Source organism: Urocitellus parryii, chromosome 1, assembly GCF_045843805.1.
Source record: "Urocitellus parryii isolate mUroPar1 chromosome 1, mUroPar1.hap1, whole genome shotgun sequence".
In the NCBI taxonomy this organism is placed as follows: domain Eukaryota; kingdom Metazoa; phylum Chordata; class Mammalia; order Rodentia; family Sciuridae; genus Urocitellus; species Urocitellus parryii.
This window is the reverse complement of record NC_135531.1, coordinates 52,943,446-52,967,324: the sequence shown is the minus strand read 5'-3', so window position 1 is coordinate 52,967,324 and position 23,879 is coordinate 52,943,446. Positions and strand designations below refer to the sequence as shown.

The window sequence follows — 23,879 nt, the reverse complement described above, 5'->3', positions numbered from 1 at the left end:
AAAAGGAATGTATAAATTGAGAAAAGAATTACCTATTCATCTTCATCAATAGTTGACACCATCATCATTTGGTCTCTAAAAAAAGAGATGTTTTAATTTGCTGGGAAGAATACATCCCTTCAGGGAGGAGATTTGGGGATTTGACCATGAATAATAATGAAGTAAGCAGAGTTTTCCTCATATGTAAAACCCAGCTCTAGCCTTTCAATCCAAATGAGATTCTAAGTTGCTGAGGGAGGGCAGGGGATTCAATTTATTTATTCAAGTCCATGTAGGCATCCCTCATCCACATCAACCAGATCTACACTTCCTCTCACTCAAATTAACATTAAGACAAAAGAAAAAAGAAAATATTCCCATTTGTATTAGCCAGCTTGTAGCAACAACCCTGGGTTCAAAGAACAACTGCTGTTCATGAAGCTGCTAGCTACCCTGCCTGGAATGTTCCTCTTGCAGGAAACTCAGGCACCAACTGACAGTCCTCTCATCATCACTCTGCTCCTTTGGTAAATGCAAAACATTCTCTTGGCATCCCCAGCTTTCAATAAATCATTCAGGCTCATGCCCAAACTCGAAACTCAGCACTTATTAATTTTAACTAAGTTCTGATACCCATTATCAGTTATGGACAATGACAATATTTCTCTAAGCCCATTATTTCTTCTGTGCACCTCAGAAAGCTGAGAGAAAGCAACAGTATGCCTGACCTTCTGTGGTTTCCTAATCATGACTGCTTCCTATGGCGGGGTGGAAATTAAGAGAGTCCCAGCACATTATGCAAGTCAGGTAGACAGAATGAGATCCTGGGTAAAGGAGACTTAGAATAAGAGGCCTTCAATATGCAGCATTGAAGTGATGTATAAATCAATAGAGAATGATTAAAACACTGCTCTATGAAAGAACTGTATAGTTAATATACATTTCATTATGAAGAAAGAATGCTGCAGTCAGACCCAGTGCTTGGGCATACAGTACACCAGGAGTACAGCATGGACCAAATGGTTTAAACGCACAGAATTCCAAGGAATAGAACTAATCAATACAGTTATTTCTTTAATTTCACTTAAACAAAGTAATATTCATTTGTAATTTAAATGTCCACGTTAACACATACACGCACATACTCAAAACATCTGATTTCTAACGCACTCCATCATTTAACAGATAGCCCCCACTTCAAAACCCAGCACCAATAAAAGCCACACTATTCTTACTCAGATTGCAGCACAAAATCCATATCTAAATATCCCTAAATGCATGATCATTGCACTCACTGGAATAAAACACACACTTATCTTATCCTTCCTTTTAAATGGGTCAATTAAGTGCAGCTCCACTTGTTTTCCTTTATCAAAAGGCAAATTTAAGAGCTAAATATTAGGTGTTTTTGCTTTAATTAACTTCCCTGAAAATGCAGTATCATGTTTACAAAAGAGAACAAAAACCACCAAAAAACTAATGGTACCTGAGGAACCAAATAGCATTCAGCAATCTCCTACCCACCTCACCCTTTTAATTTAACCCTTCATCTCCTCCACTGGAACCAAACAGAAAGGACTGACTTCCAGGTGTTATTTCTCTAGAAAGTTATATTTACCCCCTACTGGTGTAAAGAAAGTTATTATGACTTTTATTAAGGAGCATTTGCCATGTCCTCCCAAGAAAAAATAATGTTCCTTCTTCCTATTTTCTTTATTTTATTCAAAGGGAATGTGAAAGTTTTTCCAGTAGAATTATTCTGATAGAGACATCTTTTGTTACCTATTTCCATACACTTCTATGTGCTAAATTCTAACTTTTACTATTCAAAAGAAATAGATACCTTATAATCATGACTTTCCATCACTCAAAGATAGTTCATGTCAAAAATTTAAGCTTGGTCATGTAAAAAGCACTGAAAACCCACCATGCAAATGACTATAGCAAAGTTAAGTTAAAATAGTCAAGATTATATGCATTTCTGTTTCATTTGGGGGCATAAAGCCAGCATATTTTAACAGTTTTTGTTCACCTTAACAAATCGAGGGTGCATTATTCCAAACAACTAATGTCCTTCAGAAGCCACCTATGAAACAAACTATCTCAACTTTAATATATAGTATATCTTTATTCCTGAATTCAAATGCATCTTTATTTTTTATGGAAATTCCTCTACCCTATTAAAAATATCAATATACCCCAAGAAAGGAACTTTAATTTTAGCTCATTCTATATATGAGACTTGCAAAGTTACCACATCCTTTCTATTGCTAAATAAAGTCTTCCAATGTCAATAATTTAGTAACATGAAAAAATAACAGTAGACACTTGTTATAAGCATTTCCTATGCTTGAGACATTGTATTTATATAGGTTGCCTCATTTAATCCTCATGGAACAACCAGAGTAAGTAGGTGGTGTTATCTGCTGTTTTAGAGCTGAAAAAACCCAAGTCATTTGGTTGGAGAAAACCACAATGGTTTCTAACATGGTCCCAACCCAGAGTCCCATAGGCAAACACCAAAATGGCATATAGTCCTTCGCATGGGTGACTCTATAAAAAGCCATCCAAGTTGAGTAGGAAGAATTTAACAGTGGCCTATAATCTCTCAAGCAAACAAAGAAGTTTTTTGATTTTGGTGCAATGGACTCATGACATCTAAGGTCCTCTACCATTTTGCAATCCAAGGAGGACAGGCATTTTCAAAGCAAAGGAAATAGGAAAATAAATAAAAGATTACATCCCTTTTCCTGTTACACACAAAACCCCCACTAACCATGTTTCCAGGACAACTAACCACCCTCTTAGCAAATACATTACTTAGGCAACTACTGTGACTTAACCAGTGTCTCTCTCTTAACTGTACTCCTAAGTGGACATCAGTTGGTTCACCAAGTGGGCAGCACAATATTTTCTTAAATATTCAGTGCAATATTTCATTCATTGATTTAAAAAAATACTGTGCACTGCCCTCTCCTTCACTCCCCTCCAATGGAGGGAGTCTGGTGACATGGGATCACAAAGAAGATCTGGGAAGAGAAAACATCCTAGCCATGAGAAAACTACCTGAAGAAGCCTGCTGGTGCTTTCTACACTGTAGGTCAAGACCCTTAGTGGATACAACATGATGAATTGGTGCCAGCATTTTAAAGACAGTGAAATATAATGAAATAGAAAATATCAGAGCAGACAACACATAATACAGTAAAATGTTTTATGAAACTGTGCTTCAGCAACATATTCTATAACAGTTATATGTATTGGTAGCATGTGTACCAGGTTGTGATATGTGTTTCTTACTATAGGTTAAAAAGTTACTTGAGGACGAGAGTTATAGCTCAGTGGTAGATAACTTGCCTAGCACACATGAGGCACTAGGTTGGATTCTCATCATCACATAAAAATAAATAAATAAGGTATTGTTGTCCATCTACAACTAAAAAATATTTTTTTTAAAAAAAAAGTTACTTGACTCCTCTCACCTTCAAGCCTCCCATGCAACTAAGTTCTACTGAGTATCCTTCCCAAACCCACTCTGACCTCTCTAGCCACTCCCTGTGCACACCAATTGTAGGTAACATTCCTCACCAGAACCATCAGTATAGCCTCCATTAAACTGCCTGTTCCCCTTAAATTAACCTCCACTGCTTTGCCAGATGACCTATTATAAATACACTAGCCATCTTGAAAAGCATCCAATCATAGCTCCCTTAACATGGCACAGCAAGTGCTCCACAAACCAACCCCAGGCCAAATTCATCTCCACAGCCCCAGTCTCAGACACTGCTACAAGGAGCACCCGAGCAGCTATCCAGTCACTTGCCTGACTCTGCTCATTCTCTTCCTCTGTGTTCCCACCTGGAAGTCTTTTCCTCCACAGAGTCTTCCCTGGGAAATGGTAAAGTGAACCTAACTCTGGCTCCCAGCACAACCTGTATCTGCATGTGTTCAACCTTGACCCCCAGGGAAATGACACTATTAGGTTTTTATCTACAACCTCCTGGTCTTTACTCAAATGTCACCTCAAGGAGATCCTCCCAGCCTTCCCTGATAATCTTATCTAAATTTTCAACCTATCATTGCCTCCCCCCACCCTTCCTAGCTCTCTCTGCCAATTTAGCTCTCTCTGCCACTTTCTTCATTTTCCTATCACCACTATCTAACACACTAACACACACACACACACACACACACTAACACACACACACACACACACGATGTTATATCTCCACATATTTTTAACTTGTTTACTGTTTACATCCACAGCCAGGAATGCCAGCTAACATTTTTTTTCAGAGTTTAATGGCTATATCCCAGTGCCTGGCACATAAGGAGAATTCATAGAAGACTTGCTTAATGAATAAATTAGCAAAATAACATTAACATAAGAGAATGCTACTAACATAACTTTGAGTCTCCAGCCCATGTCATGGTGCCCACTGCATAACTGGTATGCAACAAATATTTGCATTTTAAGAAGTGAAAATAAAGACTCATATATGAAGCAGTCTATTGTTTGTCTCATACTCCCCTATTTCCAGTAAGCATAAGACAGACATAATGCCAGACAAATCCATAAACGGATCAAAAAGAAATCAGAAATCCTGGAATATAACCCTACCTATGGTACGGGCAGGCTGTCTAAGTGTTTTAGTCAGGTTTTTCGCTGCTGTGACTAAAGAACCCAACCAGAACAACTGTAGAGGAGGAAAAGTTTATTGTGGGGCTCACAGTTTCAGAGGTCTCAATCTACAGACAGCGGACTCCATTCCTCCGAGCTCAAGATGAGGCTGAACATCAAGGCAGAAGAGTGTGGCAGACAGAAGAAGCTCCTTCTATGAACAGAGAGCAGAGAGAGATCTCTGTTTGCCAGATACAAATATATAACCCAAAGTCACGCCCTCAATGCCCCACCTCTTCCAGCCACACCCCACCTGCCTTCAGTTACCACTCAATTAATCCCATCAGGTGATTACTTCACTGGTTGGGCTAAAGCTCTCATAACCCAATCATTTCTACTTCAAACCTTTTTGCATTGTCTCATAAGTGAGCTTTTGTGGGACACCTCACATCCAAACCATAGCATTCCACCCCTGGACCCCAAAATCTCATGCTTATCTCGGAATGCAGGAAGGTTCAGAGAAGAAATGATTGGGTTATGACAACCTTAACCCAATCATTGAATTAATCACCTGATGAAATTAATTGAGTGGTAACTGAAGGCAGGTGGGATGTGGCTGGAGGAGGTGGGCATTGACAGCGTGGCCTTGAGGTATATATCTGTATCTGGCAAGTGGAGATCTCTCTTTCTGATCATCATATGAGCTGCTTTCCTCTGACATACTCTTGCACCATGATGTTCTGCCTCGCCTTGAGCCCCAAAGAATGGAGCCTGCTGTCTATGAATTGAGGCCTCTGAAACTTGAGCCCCAAATAAACTTTTCCTCCTCTATTGTTGTTCTGGTTGGGTCTTTTAGTTGCAGCGGCAAAAAAGCTAAGACAATAAGAAAATTTTAGGCCATCTGGTGTCTTTGAGAGCAGATACTATTTTGAAAAGACATCCCCTTATTTAGCATTGAAGGTAGAAAAGTCAAGAGCTTTTAATATCTATATTTTCAGCATTCACATTTGTTGATAACAGAACCATTAAAGTTCTGAAGGCAATTGAAGCAAATGAAGCATCAGGCATGTTATTCTTGGGGGAAGGAGGTTCATGACAATAAGTCATGAGCACATCCAATATTTATAACCATTTTAAAAATCAAATTAAGAATGGAAGGAGAATGATAAAATATGCATATGTTCTTAAGGCTTAAAACTAATTCTCACACATGTCCTTAAGTAATTTCTGGTAAAACACAAATGTGTGAACTATCCTCAAACATGAAATAAAGTGTGAAGCCATTTTTTAAAGTTTCTTTCTGATCAAATAAAAGATTGATATAGTTCTAACAAAAAAGTATCACTTTGTCATTTAGACATAAACAAAACTGGCAGAAACAAACTGTAAACCCAGAGAAATCATATAATCAGGAAAATAGTAGCATTTCTTTAAAATGACAAAATATTTCACTAAAAGCAAGCTATACTTATCTGAAAGGAAAAAAAAAAGGAAACATGATTTTTTAGTGTTCTCAAAAGGAAAAGAAAGAAAGGTTTTTAAAGAAGCAAGTAGATAGTGATTGACAGCCTACAGTGGAAACCTAATGTTTGAATACATCATCTAGTAAGATTTTTTTAAAGCAAAAATTATTTAAACGGTTCCTTTGTATAAATGACTTCACACACTAGGACCACTTCAACACTATTTGAAAGGGTTCTACATTTCATAATTCATAAATACATTCTCCTCTTACCAAGTAAGGGCCAAAATTACCCAAACCAGATCCAGAACTCATCACAAGCAGCCAGAACCCCACCTAAATAGTTTGATGTGTTTTGAGTTCAAAGCTTGCTCTGACTCTGACCATTTGGTTCACCAGGACTGACACGTAGGCACACAAAAACCTTCCCTGTTATTTCTCTGAACTCTAGACTTTGCAGATATATCTCAAAATCAACAACTTATAACCAAAATATCAAAAATCAAATATTGTTATAACTGTTGTGAAAGGAAAGAGAACAGAATGAACAGATTGTCCCCTGCCACAGAGAAAATGAACACCCTATTTATTAGTAAGGGGCCAATGTATAATCACTATATTTGCTTGGAAATAAAATGAGAATAATTCCACCAAAAGTGACAATTTTATACTTTATATCTTTGAGTCAAACTTTCAAAAATACCTCTCTTGTTTCCTTTCAGCCCACTAGACCCAGAAATAGCTTAGCCATGTATTTGGCAAAGAGGGGTTGGGGTGCAGGGAGGTGTTCCAGGGACCACTAAGGGGAAAATTTTCCTGATATAAACTACTTTACCATCACCAAATGTTCTTTTTAAAGCACTTCTGTTAAAAGTATTTTTTTAAAAAAAGACAAACTAAGCAGTCAGCTTCATAAAGCATATTTTTTTTGTTTTTTTTTTTGAGAGAGAGAGAGAAATTTTTTTAATATTTATGTTTTAGTTTTCAGCGGACACAACATCTTTATTTGTATGTGGTGCTGAGGATCAAACCCAGGCCACACGCATGCCAGGCAAGTGTGCTACCACTTGAGCCACATCCCCAGCCAAGCATAATGTTTTAATAAAAATGTGATTTGGTTTTAAGTAGTTTATTATTTCCTCTTAAAGGACCTGGTTAAGTGAGACAAATATTATATAATAATTTCTCATGAAAAAGTAACATGTAAACAGTCAGCTTAAGATTATTTGGGGGAAACCATAATAGTAGCATCTCTAAAGACTCATTTTCCTAAATCCACCAAAATCACACTGAAAGCTCAATTCTTTAATAAAGGAATAAGCACTGTCCCTTAGTATATCAAATGCTTTACATCTCTATGCAATATCAAAAAATGAAGTACAACTTTTTTTTATCAGTGCGGTTTGATGTTATTCTTAATTCTAGAAAGAAACTCTCCAAAAAGACAAATTCAGCAGTTTCACAGATAAGTGTTCTTGTATCAGTTCTAGTCTGTAGTACTTCCATTTCTAATGCAAGGAAATGAACTTTGTTCTGGGCTATTCCTCCAGACATTTAATAAATCAGGATTAATAGGAGAACTAGACTCAAAAATCTAAAGCAAATCTTATTGTGCTTAAAAAAAAAAATCTTATTGTGCTTAAGAGGAATCATTTGAATACCCAATAGAAGAAAGAGACTTTAAAATGGTCAACTAACATTCTGGACTGATGTACAAAAGCTCACAGCTTTAAATAACCACTCTCTGGTTAAAAATGGTGTCCACCCAAGTTCCTGGTGATGCTTTTCCTGGTGTCTCACTAAAATACCACTGAAGATTTAGAAAGGAGTGAATATTCATGTTATCTCCAAAAACCAAGGCTTCTGAAAACACAAGTTACTGTCAGAATCTGGGAAGTGCTCACTATAAGGAAAAAAAAAAAGCAGAAATACACCCACACTTCTGCTTATAGAACACCCTCGCTTCACTTGGTTAATAGACTTCCTTTAAAGTGGTAGGAAGTTGTTTCATGATTTTACCAGTACCCTGACTCAGGCATATCCCTTTCCAACTAAACACCTGGCAGCTGTCCCATTATCTGCCTGGGACACTGATCTGGGAATTAAAGGGGGGCACTGCTCCCCCGACAACTCTCCCTCACTGAGAAGCTATGATCGCCTCCCTAAATGGTCATCTCTCTCCACTCAGAAAGAACCTACTAGTCCCAGAAAACTATTTAGAAACCAAACACAATGAAGGTACAGAACATCAAATTTTTATGAGCTGCAGCCAATATTTCTCACAGAAAAATCATAGCCTTGATTTACTCATTTATTTGACAAATACTCATTGAGCTCCCTCCACGTGCCTAGTGCTATTCTACGTTCCTGGGACGCATTCGTGAAAAGAAAGACAAGGATCTCTGTCCTCCTGGAATTTACATCCTAAAGAGGGAGGCAGACAATAAAGCAAATACAATGAATTATGTAATTGCACAGACAACCCAAAATACTATGAAATAAAAAAGAAACACCTAGAACCAGGCAAATGGGGTTGGCAGTTGAGGGGAAAGGCTGTAGTTTACCAGGATGCTCAGCATAAGCCCCATGGAGAAGACGTCATTCGCTGAAGACTTGGACAGGTTGAAGGAATCAGTCCCCTGATTACCTAGGGAAGAATTTCTAGATAGTGGCTTGAAATAGCCATGAGGCACCAGCATGTCTGGCACATCCCCAGAACAGGAACCAAGTGCCTGGCTGGAGTGCAGTCAGGGAGGGGAGAGCAGGAGAAGATAAAGCCTGAGGAGAAACAGGGGACAAATCATTTGTGAAGACTTCGGCTTTCACTCTTGAGTGCAACATGTGGTAACTGCAGAGCTTCAAGCAGAAGAGCAATCTGGCTGACATTTTGAAAGGATCCCAATGCATGCTGTGTTGAGCACAGACTCTAGGGGAGTAGGGGGAGTGATGGAAGTGGGGAGGACACTGAGGATTTAGAGCAGTACAGGTTGAACCTTCCTAATCTGAAAATTCAAAGCCCAAAATGCTTCAAAATTCATAAATTTTTGAGCATGACCCTGATGGCACAAGTAGAAAATTCCACACCTGAGCTCCTATGATGGGTCACAATGAAAATGCAGGCATACCAAAAAATATTATGTAAAATTACCCTCGGTTATTCGTCTAAGGTGTATATGAAACTTAAATTTCATGTTTAGACTTGGATCCCAGCACCAAGATATCTCATTAGACATACACAAATATTCTAAAATATTTTTTTTAAAAAAATCCCAAATCCAACATTTCCAGCTCCAATCATTTTGGATGAGGAATACTCAATCTGTACTTGGAATGGGAGATGGTTGTTACTAAGAGCAGGGTAGTAGTAGTGGAGAATGTCAGAAATCATCCAATTCTGGAAATATTTGAGGGTAAGGCAAAAAGAATTGTCCAATGGCCTAGATATGGAATATAAGAGAATAAAGGGCCAAGAGAAATTTCAACATAAGCAACTGGAAAGATGAAGCCACCACTTACAGGGATGGAAGAGACGAGTTGAACAGGAAGCAGATGAGAAGTTCAGTTCAGGAGACACAGAGTTTGAGATGCCCATCAGGCATTCAAGGAGAGGCACTGAGTAGACAGTTGGATACACTTCTCTGGAGTTTTGGAGAGAGATCAAGGCTAGACATATAAATTTGGAGACCTAGAGGATATGGGTGATAGCCATCCTACTCAAGGAGATCACAAAGAAATGGGTAAAAATATAAGACTATACTCTGAGCCTCTTCAACATTAAGAAGTCAGAGAGAAAAGGAAAATGAGGAGGAGCAACCAGTGTGCCAGAGAGAGAACCAAGAGTCTGAGGTATCCAGAGGTTGAGTATGGATCACACATGAGAAGAGTGAGCACTGTGTCTGTAAGATGTGATCTAAGAATTGCCCTGTGTAATTCAGTGACCGTGGAGGTAGGTCATTGCTAACCTTGCAAGGGTGGACTCTGGAGTGAGGGGATGAAAGCCTTACAGACTGGGTTCAAGAGACACTAGAGGACGATGAAGCTGAGATGATGAGCTGAAATAACACCCAGAGGCATTAGACTACACAGCAAGGTAATGAAATTGTGGGCATCAGGAGGGAAAGTGAGGGTAAGGGAAGATTAATGGAAGATAGAGTCATGACAGCATGCTTGTGGGTAGACAGGAATGATCAGAAGAGAGGGAAAATCTGTTATGACTGGTGGGGGGTTGCTGGAGTAGTTAAACTAGGCAAGCAGAGACAGGATGGGGCACACACCAACCACTGGCACATGAATAACTGCCTGTGCAAACCAGCAAGAAGAAAAAGGATGGAGGTAGATGTAGCACTGGAAAGTCTGGAAGCTCTCCTACAACGGTTTCGATTTCCCACCGATGTAGGAATCAACTTCATGAGCTAAGTGTAAAGGTGGAAGGAGAGATGCTTCAAGTTTCAAGAAAAGATGAGCCAAAGCTACCTTAAAAAAGAATTTTTTTAAAAAAAGTCACATTAAAATTATTAAATAAGAAAATAATTAAATTATTCCATTCAACAAGATGAGAAAACCACCACCACAAATAAACCTAAGGGAAGCAAAAGAATGACTCACTAAAAGATAAAAGCAGAAATTAAAGGATTAGAACATAAACACTAGAACAGCTGCTTCTTTGAAAGGATCAATAAAGTACACAAATCTTGCAAGGCTCATCAAGAAGGAAAGAATACAATTTCACAGCATCAGAAATAAGAAAATGGATATAACCAAAGAAACAAAGGAGATTTAATACAAATATAAAGGAATACATGCAATTTGTGCTGAAAATTATGAACACCGGATGTTAGAGATGATTCCTAGAAAATACAAATTATCAAAACTGACTCAGGAAGTAGACTCTGAACAATTAAATAACTAGATGGAAACACACAAGACCGAGGATGATTTTACAGGCAGCACTATCAAATCTCTAGGGAGCAGAATTGTTGTGCTATTTAAAATGTCATAAGGTATTAAAAAAAAAGGAAAGTTTTAAATTTCATTTTATAAAAGCATAATCTTAATTTCAAAACTTCCAAAAAATAGAAGAAATATAAGTCCATTTTATTTGTAAATATAAATGAAAAATCCTAAAATACATTATCAAATCACATATACCTATGATAGGGATCATACTGTTAGATGCAAAACTGCATTTCAGAAAATGTTTTTAAACCATTATTGATAAAAACATTCAGTAAACTCACATTAAACAGTACTACCTACCATCATCTGAATCCCTGTAACCCAATAAAAGGCTTACCTCGGAAACACATATAATGTGCTCAATAAATATTAGCTGCTATATTATTATGACTGTTACTACATTTAAATGAGAATCTCTCTTCCTACCACTGATATTTAATATTCTATAAAAGTAACTCTTCTCTGTTCACAAAGAAGGTAAGGATCCAATGTCTCACCATTGCTTGAAAATTCCTGAGTGTAAATTCAGGCAAGGTGATTATAAATTTTTCTTAAATATAACACAACACAAAGGCTTAAAGGAAAAAAAAAAAAGACTGGTCTAATTGCATTTTGTTTAGCCATTATAGTAAATCTTGGTGTTTGCCCAAATTTCTATGAATTAAGAGAAGCGAATCTGTAAAAGACCAAAGAGAAAGGCAAGAATATTTTACTTCATATCATTTTGTAAACAATTTAGGATAAAGTATATCCCATTAAACATTTGGTCTCAATGTTTATTCAGCTGATAGTTTACAAATTGCTAATTCTTCAGCTTAAGGAATAAATGAAAACTTTAAAATCCTTTATTTCTCCTTCCCAGCTCTATTTCCCTGTGCTTTCCCACTGGGGAGAGGGTTCATGAGGAATCAAATTAGTTGGTCTCTCCAAAAGAATCAGTTACGTTCTTTCTTATGACGCTTCAGGTTTGCAAAAGCTTTAGAAGTCACCCAGTGAAAGGAAACATTCCAGTGCTACCTTCCTGGTGGTGGCAACACCCATACGAGCCATGACATCTACTGTGGTTGGAATCTTAGCTTCTCAAAGGGAAATCATTCCCAAACACATGCAGCTCACTTCTGTAACTCATCCTAACCGTTCTGCACTTGAAAGATCTGCTGCTTCCCCTCTAGAGAATTCAGGAAATTAGATATTCCTTAGTAAATGCTAATATAGGAATTTACTGATGGTAATGACCAAAAGAAGAGGGGAGTTACAGATAGACTTTCTGCATGTGAAGATACAAAGACAATACTAAGAAAGATGTCAGGTTGCTCTTTTAAAATGCAAAGCTGCACTGAAAATGAAGTTAAAATGAACAATGGAACTTAAAACAAGAGGCACAGAAGAGAAATTATGTGGTGTGCATGTACAAATACATAACCATGAATTCCACTATTATATATAATAATAATGTAAATTGGTATTTACAAAAATTTTAAAGAAACGACATAGCATAGAGAGTAAAGGAACAAGACCTCAAGTGCAAGACACAAGTGAGAAGGAAGACTCAAGGCAGGTAATAAAGCATTTGTCTCCCCAGACAAACTTGGGGAGATTTGGAATTGGTTAAAAAAAAATCAGTGATATTCCTTAAAAAAATTCAGTGTTATTTTCAAACATGTACAATAGCCCTGTAATAGACATCTTTAAGGTTATCTGTCAAGCCCTTAGGCCCTTTCTCTGAAACAGGTTCCCTGGGAGACATGGCAGCCATATTTGTACTACACAGTGTGGCCTGAGTGGGTATCCAGAGGTCGCTGCCTCCTTACACTAACCTAACCACACTCTCATCAGCAACTGATGGGCACCTAGATTGGGTCATAATGGGTCCCTCACGCTCAAGAGATACCAAATGGAGAGCCTTCCCTAAAATGTCCCTCGTAAACAAACAAAATGCCAGCACATGATGGAGGACATGAGTCTGATTTAATAAGAAGACCTTGTAACAATAATTTGAACTTCAAGGCAAGCTCAAAAACTGAGACCTTCAAATGTGGCCCCTTTTATTTTGTTTATGTTTTATTTCCTTAGCAGAGGTAAGTAAACACTGGTTTTAAATGCATGCACAGCCTCTCTGTGTGTCTCAAACCACATAAACCCATAGATCCTGAAAAGAATCTTTATAAGAAGGACTGTTTTAAAAGCACACAGGATGTGAGCTGCTATGCAATGGCCAAGAGCAACAAAACATTGCTGAAATGCAGTCCCTTAGGTCCCAGTGAGCGCTCAGGGATGGGGGAAGGCTAACAGCTGTGGCACAGTGGTGGGAACCAGGCCTGAACCTGAGTCCCTGACCTCCTTCCTTCCCTCAGGCAGTTAGCGGGGGCTGTGCCTAACTGGGAATGACTGAGACAACTAATTCCTGAGACTATCCAAATGACAACCGAAAGAGACAATCATCTAGAAACAGTTTATAAATACAAACATAAAGGAGATTAGATTCAGTCTTCAAAATACAAAACTGAGGAGGGGCGGGGAGCACCTTAGACTGAAATGCTGGGAAGAATTTGTTTTCCTAACATGGAGATCTATTAAACGCCTAGCAACTTCCCCAGGGAAATCGTCACAGAGTCACTCAGAGTGGAGAGAGAAATTCATTTCTGAAAGCCTCATTCCAACTTGGGAAATTTTGCTCTATGCTTCTGTAATCCCCGGGGACTGCTTGGCTGAGGCTGCAGTGGGCGTGACCATATGTCAGGATTAATACCTTGGATATGCCACTCACCCATGATCTGCTAGAAAATAGTCGAATCCAAAAGTGCCAAAGGAGGCTTTCCTTTATGGAAATGAGCATGAGCTACTACTTTATAATATTAAAACAGCCACTTTGTCCTTGGCCTAGATAAGACAATTATTTAAAGAAGAAATGTTTAAAAGAATATAAAAGCAGGCATTCTTTGCCTCCAGAGTGGAAGAATGTCAGGTATTTTTCTATCTTGATGGCAGCATTTTTACAGGCAGCAACTCCTTCCTCTTCATCATCCATACCCAGAGCACGGAGTTGCCCCCTCCCTTGCCTGGTTAGGGAGACTAGTCCACTCCTGGTCCTCAACCCCGCCCCCCAAGGCTCAGCTTAGCCCCCCAGTCCAAGCACCTCCAGGAATCTTATCTCTTCAGGCTCCAATTGTTTTGAAAAGCTTTGTTCATAAATCTGAAGAGGACCTGGGAGAAGCTTCTGCTGGCAGCTCGTGCCATTGTTGCCATTGAAAACCCTGCTGATGTCAGTGTCATATCCTCTAGGAATACTGGCCAGCGGGCTGTGCTGAAGTTTGCTGCTGCCACTGGAGCCACCCCTATTGCTGGCCGCTTCACTCCTAGAACCTTCACTAACCAGATCCAGGCAGCTTTCCGGGAGCCATGTCCTCTGGTGGTTACTGATCCCAGGGCTGACCACCAGCCTCTTACAGAAGCGTCCTATGTCAATCTGCCTACCATTGCTTTGTGTAACACAGACTCTCCTCTGCGCTATGTGGACATTGCCATTCCATGCAACAAGGGAGCTCATTCTGTGGGTCTGATGTGGTGGATGCTGGCCCGGGAAGTTCTGCGCATGTGTGGCACCATTTCCCGTGAGCACCCATGGGAGGTTATGCCTGATCTATACTTCTACAGAGATCCTGAAGAGATTGAAAAGGAAGAGCAGGCTGCTGCTGAAAAGGCTGTGACCAAGGAGGAATTTCAGGGTGAATGGACTGCTCCAGCTCCTGAGTTCACTGCTACTCAACCTGAGGTTGCAGACTGGTCTGAAGGTGTGCAGGTGCCCTCTGTGCCTATCCAGCAGTTCCCTACTGAAGACTGGAGTGCCCAGCCAGCCACTGAAGACTGGTCTGCAGCTCCCACTGCTCAGGCCACTGAGTGGGTAGGAACAACCACGGAGTGGTCTTGAGTTGTTCTGCAGTCACACGTTAATAAGCAAGGTGGAAATAAGGAGAATAAGCACCAATTTACGGAGAATAAACAACCAATTTCTAAAAAAAAAAAAAAAAAGAAAAGAAAAGAAAAACTTTGCTCCCCTCTAGTTTAGTACTCATTACCTGGGACCTGAATGGCCAATTTCCCCCACCCTCTCCTCCAGTGAGACCCAGGCTTAGTGCTTTAGGAGTCGTGTTTGGTGAATGAATGCTGGTGTACTGGGAACCTTAGTCAAAAGAGAAGGGAAAGATGAGACCAGGAAAAGTGACATTGTTTCTGAACATAGACTCTGTCACACTGGTTAATGTGGCCAAGGTGATGGAGAGAAAAATAGAACAAAGTACACCATGAGCCCTACGTGTCCAGGTCAGGTATCCTAGAGAAATGGTATTCAAACCCTTGTGCTTCAAATTCAAACAGTTATGAAATATTTATATGCCCTAACAACATTTAAAGTTAACATCTAAAAATTTTCATCTTAAGTTTAAATAGTGACATGCAACCTAATTTCTGGCATTTAAAAAATATTGACATTTTAAAATGACTGCTTTATTCAAGCTTTAAATATATTCATTGTGATCTAAATATCATAGTGATTTGATACCCATGATCCATATTAAAAAATACATGTATGACCTTTTCTTTTACTTTCATATATTCAGTTTTTTCTTAAACTTATATTTTCACCCCATTCCCCCCACAGAATTTTATCCTAATAACAATTTTGTTCTAAAATTTTTATTGATCGCACTATTGTACACAAAGTACATTTTTTTTTCTGCAAAAAAAGTTATGAAAATTAAAATTTACTTTCTGTAACCAATCCTAATATGTAAAAAGTTCAGCTGTATTTAATTATCATTACCACTATTAGTGGAATGCAATTTGACAAAACAAACGTAAATTTTTTTTTAATAATAAAAAAATTGAAACATAAAAGTAAATTCTTATTGGAAATGCATTTCTCAATGAGATATTTAGTAATGGTTTATTTTTTCTAATTGGTCTATCAACAAATGCATATTTTTTATTTCTAGAATAAGAAATGTTTCAATAGCAATTCCCTTCTATATCATTTTCTGGTATGAGAAATACGAAGCAAAAAACCTTGTTCATGTCAATAAGTTGATGGGAATGGAAGAAGTATTGTCACAGAAGTGGCACTTAATCCTGAGATTTATGCAAAAAAAAAAAAAATCACATACAATTACACTAATCTCATATGACAATTACTGTTCCTTGACAAACTGTTTAGGGTCATTTTCAATTTTGTTTTAAAACATCACTTGATTTGCAAAAAGATTAATTTCCAAGTCATTAAATTCTTTCTCAACACTAGATTGATATTCTGATTGTCCCTTTGTATGGCACCCTGTAGGGAGCAGTTTGCTTCCTGTGACTATATGCCATGATAAGATCTGGGAGAAGAAAAGCCAAGCAACCCATTAGTACAAGCATGTTCCTGAGCAGATCCATTTCAGGAAATAATGCACAGTGAAGATGCAGATCTGAAATTGTTTCCTTACAGCTCTCTGTGGGCCCATTACCTCTTGAAAAGTCATCATGGACCCCAAGGGTAACACACAGCCACGCTTGTTGACTTCAAGGACCAGTGTGCCTACGCCTGTCTCTAGGTGGAAGAACAGATTCAAAGCAGAAAGGGAGAATGCAAACTGGAGAACTGACCCTCTAATGAAGTAGGAGGAAAACCCACCAGCCTAGCAGAGATGCAGGTAGGAGCCCACAGCAAAGTATAACAGACAGATTCCTTCTAAAAAGTGAGATTTAAAAAAAAAAAAAAAAAAGGCAGAGGGCATCAACAGAAGAAGTCACATCAGTAAGCTCAAGGGCATTATCTTTAGATGTTTGATACAAGAAAATCCAAAAGTTTTCCAATGGCAAAATAGGATTTGCCAGAAGAAGAAAATGAATTTCCCAAGTGCCAAAATCAAGCACAGGAGGAAGGCAAAATGCAGAAAAGAAAGATGACAGTGACTTTAATTGTTGTGCTACGGGATTCGCCCAGAGACAGGTACTAGCACACCAAGAGAGAGAGGTCTCAAAGCACTCTTCTTATAAGAGTGGTTCATTCTTCTCAGCTTCTGGATCTTTAAAGCCAGAAGTCCATTTTGTGTCCTCTGAGAAAACACCAAAGTCTGGTGGAACATTCTAATCCTCTGGCCAACATGGTACATAGACATCCATAGTTGGCTCATGGGTTCTCGTAGGCCCCCAGGGACAAACCAATATGCAACCAGCAATGAGCCTGATTTACACACCTACATGTTGCTCAGGTCTCTCGCGTGTACACAGAATAGCTAAAAAAACTGGAGACCAGGGTGAAGAACAATTTGAGGAGACAGTTGTAGAGCCAGAGAGGCAGTCTAGTACAAGACCTGAGAACATGTACTCAGGCCAGGTTGGCTGGGTGTGAATGCTGGATCTTCTCCTTAATATAGTCTGGTGACCTTAAGCAAGACTTTGTGTTTCAACTCTTATCCACCAACTGGGGATATAAGAATAACTTCCTCATGAGGCTATTAAAAGGATTTAATATATTGATATATAAATCAGACACTTTCTAGAGTAACAGATACATACAAATAGGTTTCAGTTGCCACGATTATTCTTATCAATCATCCATGAGAGAGAACAAGACCATTAAGAAAGGCATGATTTGAAGGGGCCATTGGAGCCAGGTTCCAATTCTAAGTCTTCAGATTTAAAACTGGTATCACCAAACTCAAATCCAAAACTCAGTTCCAATTCTCCCCTGTGGCTACTGTGGTGAGGTCTCACCAGACACTGTGGGGAGAGAAATACCGATAATGACCCTGCTAATAAAAGCAGCACAGCATACTCCCCAAAGGGCCATTTCTCCCATGATTATGGAAAGTATGCAATATGTAATACAAAAACGAAAGCATTTTTTAAAAGTCCTAGTGAAGATCTCTATTCAATTGAAAAAGAAATGCAAAGGAAAGGGAAGGGGTAAGCAATTAACCCCAAACTTCATAGTGAAAATATTATTTGAATAATATATTCTGTGTCATGTCTAAATTAATGCTCAATATCAAGGCAGGAAGATGAAGTAATTATGGACAGAATGCTCAGGGGTATACATACACTGGCTACTTTAACTTCTAAAGTAAATTTTAGCCATTATCAGTGCTTCTCTTACATGGCCCATCAGTTCCAGCATCTTCTCCTCAGACCAAAAACAGCAGATTTATGTGTAACCAGAAAAAGTTAAAGGCTGTTTGAAGCAGGAGAACTGAGTACCATCTGGGTAGGCTGTATGCACCACAGAAGGAATCCCGGCTTTCATCATGGTACAGGGAGAGGTACTGGTGATATGAACAAGAATTTAAACACACATATGCACATGCACACACACACACATACACAGAGAAAGAAGAATGCTCCCTCAGCTACATGCTAGTATAGAGGAATTTTTTTAAAGGTTAGGAATGGGGGAATGTGTATGGAGAGACCTAAATGGAGGTAAACACTTTTGTATAAATCTCACCAACACTGTTGCAAGTTAGTAGAAAAATTTTTTTACATTGGATTTCTTGGTGAAAAATTTAAGATCCCAGTAATGTAAATCAATTGCTCCAAAAGTAACACCCTTGCTAAATGAAAACTAAATAAAAGCAAATTCAACCTATTTTCAGATTTTCTGATAGCTTGTACTATCTAAAGAGATAGGTCTTTACATTATGGAGCGAATACTCAAAGATAGACTATTTTTTTCTTCTATAGAAAACCATAACAACTTCTCATTATATTTTTAGAAAAGATCATCCCAAGTTGTAGTTTATTCCAAAATTTTCAAAGGGTATTCTTTGGAACTCTGCTTCTTTGAGATTTCAAAAGAAGGAAACTGAGTCAAAGTCAAATCCACTTGGGAGACTTAATGTAAACAAAGATAAAGCTAAACTAAATAGGCTAAGATCTCTCATTGGAAGCATGAGTCTCTTAGCAAGGTTCAGTATTTCCCTGATTCCTTTGATTAAAAAAAAAAAAAAAAGGCTTTTCTCCCAGAGAGTCCTCAGGACTTTGGTTCACATGAACACTCTTTGGGAAACTCTGATCTGTATCCAGAGGGACTAAAATTGGCGATATCAATGGGTCTAATTCTGGAACAAAACTTCTGGGTTCAAATATGCTCTATTCTTTATAAAAGACAACTAGCAGATGTATACAGCGCTAGGAGGGATATAAGTTGGTGCAATCACTTTGAAAAACTGTTTTATACTATGTTTTAAGGTTGCACTTATACTTCTCATGTGATTGAGTCCTGTCTTTATAGATGGTTTGCTTTAGGATTTCTAGGCTTTGCCATGGTGCCACAGTGTATGCATCATTAGAAACTTGATGGTAACCTAAATTTTGCTCTTCTCTTGGGCTAGTGACAAGCAGCTTGATACTCTATCTCAGTGCTGGGAAATGGCAAAGAACCCAGTGTCCAGTCAGCTATGGCATAACAAAGTGAAACAACTGAATTTCTGGGGTGCACTCTGTTGCTAAGCTATGATGTTTAGTAGGTTAGGAATAGTAAATGCATTTTGACTTGTGATATTTTCAACTTCCAGTGGGTTTATTAGGATGAGCCTCCTCATAAATTGAGGAACATCTGCGTACACAACCTGTGTGTGTGTGTGTGTGTGTGTGTGTGTGAATACGCACATATGTGCATGCACAAGAATGTGTGCATAACAGAAATGAAAAAAATATGCCCAAGGATCCTCATAATTTATAATAGCTCCAAACGGAAAACAAACAAAAAGGTTCATCAGCAAAATGGATAAATAAGTTCTAGTATTATCAGATAGTGAGTATGGTTGGGCTGTAAATGGTCCCTAAAAATATCCGCATCCTAATCTGAACCTGTGAATACTACCTTACATGGCAAAAGGGACTTTGCAGATGTGACTAAATTAAGCATCTTGAGATCAGGACATGATCCTGGATTATCCAGAAGGGTCCTAAATGTAATCATAGGTGTTCTCATAGGAAGCAGGCAGTTTGGGGGGGCTGGGGTTGTGGCTCAGTGGTAGAGCGCTCCCCTAGTACATGCAAGGTGCTGGGTTCCATCCTCAGCACCACATAAGAATAAATAAATGAAATAAAGTTATTGTATCCATTTACAACCAAAATATATATATATATATTTTTTTTTTAAAAAAAGAAGCAGGCAGCTCAGTCTGATGACAAAAGGAAGGGTGATATGAAATGGAAACAGGTACTGAAGTGACATGCCTTCAAGACAGAGGGATGGGCCATTGCTAAGGCAGACAGGTAGCTGCTAGAAATTAGAAAGCTGTGACTCCCCTCAAGTCACAGGAGGAAGCAGCCCTGCCAGCATCTCTACTTTAGCCCTGTGCAAATTGATTTCAGAATTCTGACCTCTAGAACTGTAAAAAAAGAAAAAGAAAGAAAGAAAGAAAGAGGGGGGGGGGAGGAGGGAGGGAGGCGCAGGGAAAGGAGGGAAGGGGAGGGGAGAAGCTATTTTAAGTCACTAAGTTTGTGACAATTTGTTACAGTGGAAGCAGGAAACCGATAATACAATGAGATAACTATACCGAAATGAGAACGAATGAACTATATTGCTGCACACAAGGATGATTCTCATCAATGTATATTCAATAAAGGAAACAAAACATAATCAAACTTACTGTGATGACATTTATATAAAGTTCAAAGGCAGGGCAAACTCATTCATAGCGTTAAGAGGTCAGGACAGTAGTTATCTCTGGGAAAATGCACTGGCTTGAAGAAGGTGAGGGGCTTCTGAAGAACTGTTTCTTAACCTGGGAACTGGTGATGTGAATACATTTACTCTAAGAAAATTCATCAAATTATACACACAGCATGCATATTTTTCTCTATATAAATCAAGCATCAATAAAAGTTGTTTTTGTAAAGAAACTACATGTTGTTTTTGTCTTTTTTAATCATTAGATCCAAGTGACTCATAAGTCCCTCTTGGGAAAGTAATGCCTGGGAGCAATCCCAAGCTTGGCGGGTTCTCACACAGTGAGGGAAAGAAACAGATAAGAAGACCACTAACTGCCCCATCAGTCAGTCCAAAAGGAAAGAGGAATTAGGTCTCTGGCAAACAAAAATAAACCCATGCTTCTAACAGAAGGAAGATAATTTTTTTCCAAATAAAAAATGCTAAAACCTAGAATTCCCTTCTTCCAAAAATTCAATCTACTATTTTATGCTAACAAAAATAGGGCAAGATTTTAGCATAGAAGTTCAAGCAAATCCATTGGGCTAAAGAAGACACACATATGTCTGTAGACCCACATCTAAGGAGGAAAATCTTCAGTGAGAAAAATCCCATCCATCTACCCAGGTCAGGGTGCTACTACCACGTCCTTCTCTTTAGCCCTCTTATCAAGTAGGAGACTGAAAGTCTTAATACTTTCACCTTGATGTGGACTTTCTATTTTATAAAACATACACTGCATATCATACAAAGGGTTTAAAACAAACATACAATAGTTCCTCCTCTAAAGAATCAAACATTGCTTCCTTTGGGAAATCATATCAGAATGAATCTGCATGCAGTCACATTGTTCCTATAATTAAAAAATTAATCAGTCCAGAAGAGAGCTGGAAGAAGCTCAACTTGAAGCACTTGACAGTGGGATCAGAGCAGGGATAGGTCATACTAACCCACAGAGGGCAAGTCTTGACTTGAGAAAAGTAGAGAAAAGCAGACAGACCCGCAAGTTCCTTCCCTTTTACCATAAGAGCCAAGGGTATCCTGCTATATGATGGGCAGCTGGAAAATACTGGCTGAAAAGGAGACAGTCTGTCCTAACATCAAAATAGTCACAGTACCCAATTTTGGTGAAATACTTTCATTTGTTAAAGCTTAAAATCTCCTTCCTTCCAAATCCACAGGTGGCAAAGGAAATTCAGAGGGGATAGAAACAACAAAGCTAGTAAGTCAAAAAGTAGGGATTCCAGCAATCTGGTGATTCTAATTTCAACCTTTGGCCTCTGGTGTAGATTTGGGAGTGGGTTTCATCCTGCACTCAAACACAAAGTAAAATGAATATTAGATGTAACTGAATTTAATTGAATTCATATAATTGAATATAAAATCAGTTTTATAGTAATTATATAGAGATAAACAACCAGAATGACAATTTGGCCTTAAAAAATCATCGTGAGACTTCAATGTCCCTGAATGCAACATATTATTAGAACATCAAGACCGAAACACACATTCTCTGATGTCTATAATGTAGAGCACTGAAGATTTCTAGCTTCAAAAGACTGAAAATAATTTCAAAACATGGCAAAATATCAACAATGAGATCTAGATGAGGTATGATATTCTTGATGCTTTTATTCTGGAAATGTGAAACATTTAATTATTTTAACAGAAAAAAGAAAAATTATAGAATGTTTCAGGGAAATTCTATGACAGTGGCACCTCTAAGAAAATATTTGGGACAGCATTGGAATAAAGAAGTAACAGACATTAAAGAAAAAGAACCCCAAGTCTGAAAACCAGTTGAAGTCCTAATCAAGAAAACAATATGCTTTCTGCCTTTACAGACTATAATTATCTCTTATAATAAAGTTTTATTAATATTGATTACTTAGGGATTTTAGCCCTTTCTAATATTATGTTTTCTACCTGATTATTTTTAGTTTTGGAAACACTGTCATTACCCCAGGAAATAAATTCATTCATGGTCAAATTTAATATACTGAAAACTGAAACAATTTTTTGGATGCTTGATTGTTGTTTTAAGTGATTAACAGCTACTAAAGGGGTTTACAACAGCCTGCTCATCTAAAACCTTAATGGTGGCCAAGTATGCTCACAGTCATCAGGGGAAATGACCATTTAACACTCTAAAAACAAAAACCAGAAGTCCAAGAATAGACAGAGCAGAAATCCAGCCACAAACTCAATCCTGACCAGGAGGTCAGAACAGACTACACTGACTTCTGAGTGTCAGGTACTACTCTCTTCTTCATGGAAAAGGCAACTAAAGCCAAGCATGGTGACACACACCCGTAATGCCAGCAGCTTGGGAGGTTGAGATACGAGGATCCAAAGTTTGAGGCCAGCCTCAGCAATTTAGAGACCCTAAGGAACTTAGTGAAACCCTGTCTCAAAATAAAAAACAAGAAAGTCTGGGGAAGTAGCTCAGTAGTAAAGTGCCCCTAGATTCAATCCCCAGTACCAGAAAAAGGAAAATGTAACTGAAACAGAATTTAAGAGACTTGTCCCAAGTCAGGAATGATGAGCTCAAAAATTGGATTCTTTGTGTAATTCTGGATTACAGCTTTTAACAAAAGTTCAACACAACTGAGAGCTTGCTGAAATTTGAAAAGCCCATCACACTTTCACTTAGTCCTTACGCAATCTGGTGATAGAGATATTAACACTAATTCCACTTGACTAAGTTACACTTGCCCCAAGGTAGTCAAATTTTGGTGGTCAGTCACCTCAACTTCTACCTCCCAGCCCTGCACTCTTTCCACAGACAACACCACCAAGCCTGATGTGGAGCCAATGGCATGGTCTACCGGGACAGGCACCGCAGAGCTGGCTTCGAATCTTACTTGGCCACTGTATGAGTTCAGAAAACTCCTTCAATTTCTTCGAATTTCAGTCTTCTCATATGTAAAGTAGACCTACTAGCATCCTCCTCATCCCAGTAAGCACCACAGTGGGTATGTCCAGTACACGGGGGCACTTGAAGGGGAGCTATTACTATTGCCAGTGATACCAGGCTCTGTCTCATGAAAATTCTTTCATTAAAGCACTCCTGAGTGCATGCTACCAAAAGAAGCCTGCCTTATGATGTCAACACAGGGTTCCGGAATTTGAAAACCACTGTTCTTTCCCACCACACAAGCCCTTGC

The 23,879-nt window shown here is 38.6% G+C and overlaps 1 protein-coding gene and 1 pseudogene across 1 annotated transcript in view; one reads left to right on the top strand and one right to left on the bottom strand.

Annotated features, from left to right (window-relative positions):
• LOC113184234 (microtubule-associated serine/threonine-protein kinase 4-like) overlaps positions 1-23,879 on the bottom strand; it is a 180,717-nt gene that overhangs the window by 51,937 nt on the left and 104,901 nt on the right. The gene's annotated exons all lie outside the window — the stretch shown is intronic.
• On the top strand, positions 9,400-14,946 carry LOC113184209 (small ribosomal subunit protein uS2 pseudogene; annotated as a pseudogene).